Source organism: Pseudonaja textilis, chromosome 2 (genome assembly GCF_049901715.1).
Source record: "Pseudonaja textilis isolate UNSWEBS1 chromosome 2, rPseTex1.2, whole genome shotgun sequence".
Taxonomy (NCBI): Eukaryota; Metazoa; Chordata; class Lepidosauria; order Squamata; family Elapidae; genus Pseudonaja; species Pseudonaja textilis.
In genome coordinates, this window is record NC_141991.1 from 109,223,489 (window position 1) to 109,229,488 (window position 6,000).

The following is a 6,000-nucleotide window of genomic DNA, read 5'->3' on the forward strand; positions in this document are numbered from 1 at the left end:
CATTCTAGAGCTTTCACTGAAAAATGATTCCAGGGAAGAGTTAATGTTGAACATTCTGCTTTTTATTTTTGTTCTTGTTGCTTATATATTGCCTCTTTTCTTCCTTCTCGTCTCTAATTCTCTTAGAGAATTAGGTTTTAGGGTGCCCATTGTCTTGCTTTCCCTGCTACCATTTTTCCATTCATTTCCTGCTGCCAAAAGTGTTGATTAGTCTAAGAAATACTGTACTATTAACAACAGAAATTATCTGGTATTGAAGATGGAATAAATTGTAGAAATTCATATTTAACATTTCTTATTTGTAGGAAGCTGTTTCTTAATTCATATGTATAATGAAATCGAAACTGAATATTAAATCAGAACTAGGCATCTTTTTTTCTATACTTTTTCTTCAGAAGTGACATCAGAAGAATACAGAGCAATCAGTGAAATCATTCTCTTTCCTTTTGTTTTTGCCACCTTCAGCCTTTCATTCTCTATAATCCATATTCTCCTGAAATAATATTTTTGGGGAAGGGTTGCTTTCAAATCGACTTCTGGTGACAGTCTACAACTAAACCCTACAATTATTTGGCAATTTCTTTTGGGGGGAGTAAGGGGGAGGTTTGCCATTGCCTCCTTCCTAGGGTGGGAAAGGGGGTGACTGGCCCAGGGTCACCCAGCTTGGCTTCATGCCTAAGGCAATACTACAACTTGGAGCCTCCCAGTTTCTAGCCTGTGCCTTAACCACTACACCAAATTCACTCTCTAAATTATCTCCCCCCTTCCCCAAAAAAACCTACGAATATTTCAATGATCCAAAACCTAATAGCTCTACTCTAAAATCACATGTCATCTAAATCCAAGTCTTCTCAAAGATAAGAATAGTGTTTTGGCAATGGAACAAAGAAAGTGGTGGGCTCCACCTTTTCATTGCACCTGTTCAAGCAGAGGCCAGTCAGAGCCCTCTGTCTGTCTGGTTTATTTTGGATTACTGTACTAAATGGAGAATGGGAATTGAGCTAACTAGCCCCTTCCAACTATCTGATTCAGTCCTACAGAAGAATAAGTCCAGACTAATATGCCCCTTCCTCAAAATATCTTTCAGTGTAACTCCAGAGCCTGAAAATCAAGAAAGAAAGAAAAATACTGCCTTCAGAGAACTTGAAAGAAACAGTTTAGTTGCACAGAAACACGAAGCAAATATTTCCTGGTCTTACAGGTAGTCCTCAACTTAACCACCACAATTGGGCCCAAACTTTCTGTTGTTAATTGAAAAGTTAAGTTAATTTTGCCCCATTTTATGACCTTTCATGCCACAGTTGTTAAGGGAATCACTGTGGTTGTTAAGTTAGTAACACAGCTGTTAAGTGAATATGGCTTCTCCGTTGACTTTGCTTGTCGGGTGAACACATGACTCTGGGATGCTGCAAACATCATAAATAGGAGTCAGTTGCTAAGCATCCAAATTTTGATCATGTGACCATGGGGAATGCTGCAACAGTCATAAGTATGAAACTGTTGTACGTTGAGGACTACTTGTATTTTTCTTTTTTATCTTTCCCTTTTTAGATTAGTCCAACCACAGAAGCTTTTGTAGGCATAAAAATAAAGCTAGAGGAAGGGTCCTCCCTTTATTTCTGAAATAGGAACATGCTGGTTGGGGTTGATGGGAAATGGGAGCTCAAGAACACCCAAACAGCTACAAATTCTCTATCTCTGGGTTAGAATTTTGCTTCTCCTGTAAAGGAGAATGAGGGGCAAAGAAAGAGCAGGTAGAAAAGGAAGGAGAATATTTTACAGTCCTGTATGGAGTGAAAGAGAGGCTCATGTCCTACTCCACTGCACTTCCAGTATGATTGTCTGCATCCCATATTCAGTAAACAGTTGGAATGGCAGGGAATAGGAAAAGGAAACTGCAGCCACTTCTACTTCTAAACATCTTGTCCCGGGCAATCTCTCAGGATCATACACAAGCACATGTGCACATGAATGCTCGCTCATGCACACACATTTCTCTATTAAATGTTTTTTTCCGAAGCAACAGGCGGTTCTTGCAAAGCAGGATCAGAGAGATTGCTCAGATTTGTTCCAGGGCCCAAGGAGGAAGGGCTAGGTATGCAAGGGCCAAATGAGAAATATTGCTGGCCAAATGTGGCCAGTGGGTCAACATTTCCGGTTATCTGTTTTGGCTCTTTCTCAGATGATTCAGGAGGTGATTGCAAAGCATAAGAAATGGTGAGGTTAACAGAGGCAAACTAAGTTGAAATTTGATTACAAAGGACCAGTATCTGTAGGGTACCATACTATCATTGTTAGCTAATTAAACACTTGTTTTATTTGTCAGTGACTTTAACAGCCATTAATTTGCTAACTGTTTATGCCACCCAAAACTTAAATGCAGGAGTTACTTAAGACATCAAAGTTCAATAATTTTAAAAAGTATAAACTTAATTATTATATATATTTAAAGAAATAAATGTTAACCGATTTTGTTCTGCTGTCATTCTAAAGTTCAGTTGGATAGGTCTTGTTTTACCTAGGATAATAATAAAACAAAGTGCTGTTTATAGATGCCTCTTTTCAGCCAAGGTTGAAAATAATTGTATGTACATCAAAACCCCAAAATTATAAGTATGTTCTTTATTTGCTTAATTCCAAAGTTCCAACAAAAAAGAAGAGCTCCCAAAAGATAGAGACATTTCCTCCTTAATAAACTTTGAGCAACTATAGATCTCCTGCATTTTATACTGGGTTAAAATTTGATATGAGGAAAAATAGATTTTAGGCACTGCTTTAAAAATGCTGAATGGATCATAAATTCAGCATCTTTTTATTTAATACAATTAAATTGCAATGAGTAATTCTTGGCTTTCAGTTAGTTTGCTTTGCTCATTGGTAAAATAGTGTGGTGTGGTTTTGAATTGGCTGACTCCAGTAATAAAGAGCATGCCTAAAATTACATTCTATTGACATGGTTCACATGCTGAATGTGAAACAAATTGAGCCCTACATAATGTGGCACCATAGTGACTGACCACAAACAGATTCAAAAGTTCTTTGGTGGTGATTGGAATAAATAATAATTGCTACATTTTGGAGCCAAAAACTTAGGTCAGTGTGCATGCTGAAACCTTTTTTTTTTTTTTGCTAGGGCTGTAAACACACAATCTGTATATGCCTTCAGATTTGCTTAGACAATACACTATTAAGTTTATATATTTGCAAAATTATTTGATGGTTACTTGAAGGGTTATCTTTTTCTGGTCACAATCTACCAGAGTGGGGAGGCAAGAAATGCTGTGGTTCCTCTCTCCTAAAGAGATACTTCTAGTGGGACTAAGAAGAAGAGCCTTCTCCATGATAGCTCCCTCCCTGTGATCTATGGATCGTCTCTGTGGAGATAAGATTGGCCCTCACTTTCACACTCTTTCACAAGTCCCCGAAGATTTAGTTTTGCCAGCCGGCCAAGGAACACAGAGTGGGATGGAGCCCATCAAGTGGCTTATTTGATTGACTGACAATTGTTAGGGTATTTGGGGAGGGGGGGGGAGTAATTACAGCTTTTTATTCTTATTTTATATGGGATTTTTATCTTTATAAGCTGCCTGGAGTCACTGAGAGTGAGTCATATAAATTTTTAAAATAAAAGATACGTTTATTTATTTGGGGGAGCCTGTAGATCACAGTTCTATTTTGTTTGAATCACTATATATTTGCAAGAGATTAACTATTTTTGCAAGGAAGTTCGTAAGAAAATTCAGTTTATTTCTGAAAAAAGTAAGCTATTATATGGAGCAGATATGAAAATAAACCCAGCCTTTTGGCAATTCCTACAGTTTCTAACTAAATAGAATGAACAAATGCAGTCCTTTTGATGACATAATGTTGGGAAGTAATCCACCAAACATGTATTTTTGTTTATGTCCAATAAAATCCAGGTTTTTGTAATTCTTAAATCTCTTCTGACAGAAGGTAGCAGCATTTCCTATGGACATAATAACTTTTCAGCTATTAGGGTGCAGCACATACCTTCCCTAATTGCTGTCTTTAAAATAAAAGTGCAAACTAGTATTAATATCATCTTATTAGGGATAGGAAGGGACAGAAGCTGCAGACTGTAAAGACTTCATGATACAATTCATACTAAAGACTCTGATTTGTAGCTCAATCATTTTAATCACAATGCCAACCCAAATTAGGTTAACCATTTATAGCTCAAAATAGCAAAGTGATGATTAGAGTCATTGAATCATAGAGTTGGAAGGGACCATAAACAATCAAGTCCAAACCTCTCCTCAGTTTGAGAATTCAAGTGAAAGCATCACACCAATTGATATCTGACCTCTGCTTTTACACATTAAGTGAAACAAACCACAGTCTCAATAGACCATTGATTCCTAATCAAACTGCCCTTGTTGTTCAGGATGTTTCCCTAATAATCAGGATCTGCTTTCCTATATTTTTAATTGCATGTCTTGTACTCTGGAACAAAAGAAAGCAGCTCTTGATCTTTTTCTGTGAGATATCCCATTCCCAAGTATTGGAAAAATACTATCAGACTGCCCTCCTTGTAGTTTGAACCGGAAACAGTTAATCCCAAAACTACCCTGTCAGAGCTCTTATTGTTAAAAGGGAGATTATGTTCCTTTTAACAGTACAAACACTTCAGTGAACACTGTGTTTTACTGTTAATTGTTGATCCTAAAAGGCAGAAGCTATCTACCACTTCAATATCTTCAGTGTCAATCCTAAGGCTGTTTATTTTACCTGTTGACATTAGTTTCATCATCTTTATACTTAATTTTGGCCCCATTTTTTTCATTGTGCTCCTTTACTTTTATTGCTAGAGTTTGGAGATTCTTTACATTTTTGGCAATCAGGGTACTGTTATCAGCAAATGCAGACTATTGATGTTTCTTCCTCCAGTTTTAAAGCAGCATTCATCCTTTTCCAATCCAGCTTCCCTCAGTATAGTATATATTGAGAATATAGGTTGAATAAAATAGGGGGACAGTATACTGTTTGTTTTATTACTTTGCCAACCTGTTTTGCCATTTTGGTCTGTACTATGGCATCCTGATCAGTATGTAGGTTTTACATAAAAACAGTGAAATGTTCTGAGATTTCCATTTTCCTAAGTATGCTCAACATCTTGATGTAATCAACACAACTCAGTGAATCAATGAAACATATTCTAACTTGTTTTTGGTATTCTTTGCCTTTCTCAATTATCCAACGTGCATCAACCATGATGTTTTGTCTTCCTTCACTTTTTCTAAAGCCAGATTGAACATCTGTGATCTTTTTTTCCATGCAGAGTCTAACCTGCATTGGAGGAGTCTAAGAATTATTTTGCTTGGGCTTAAATTAATACAGTGTACAATAATTTGCACAATCTGTTAAGTCTTCTTTGTTTGTTACCGATATATAGATTGACTTTTTGCAATCTCAGGCCAAGTGCATCATTCTTCAGATTTGCTGTCATTGCTTGGTTAGAACTTTTACTGATTCTTCTCCTTTTCCTTGCCAGATTTCTGTAGATTTTCCATTATTCCCTACAATGCTGATTTGGTAATGACTAGACTCTTGATATTACTTCATCAACAAAACTGATAGATAGAGTTTGTTGGAGAATTGAGAACAATTATTAAAACCAAGTATTATGCAGTAACTAGGCAAGAAACGTTTATATTCTTATAATTTCATTTTTCTCAACTTTTAAAATACAGCTAAGGATTTTCTTTAGCATTTTAAAGTTCTATTTGCATGCCATACTGCCTTAGAATTTGTTAGGATACTGGAGTATGAATTCTGAATATGGCAGCATGTGCTGCTCAAACCATTCCAACATTTCTCCAATCAAACGGTTATGGCCTGTATGCCCATTCCAGAAAGAGTTTAGCTGGTGTTATTTGACAGATTGCTGCTCTGGAACAAGCCTGTCCAAACTTGTTCTTTCCACCTAATTTGAATTGGGCTTAATTTTCAGTTCTATGTTTGCACAGGTGGTTTTTTGGG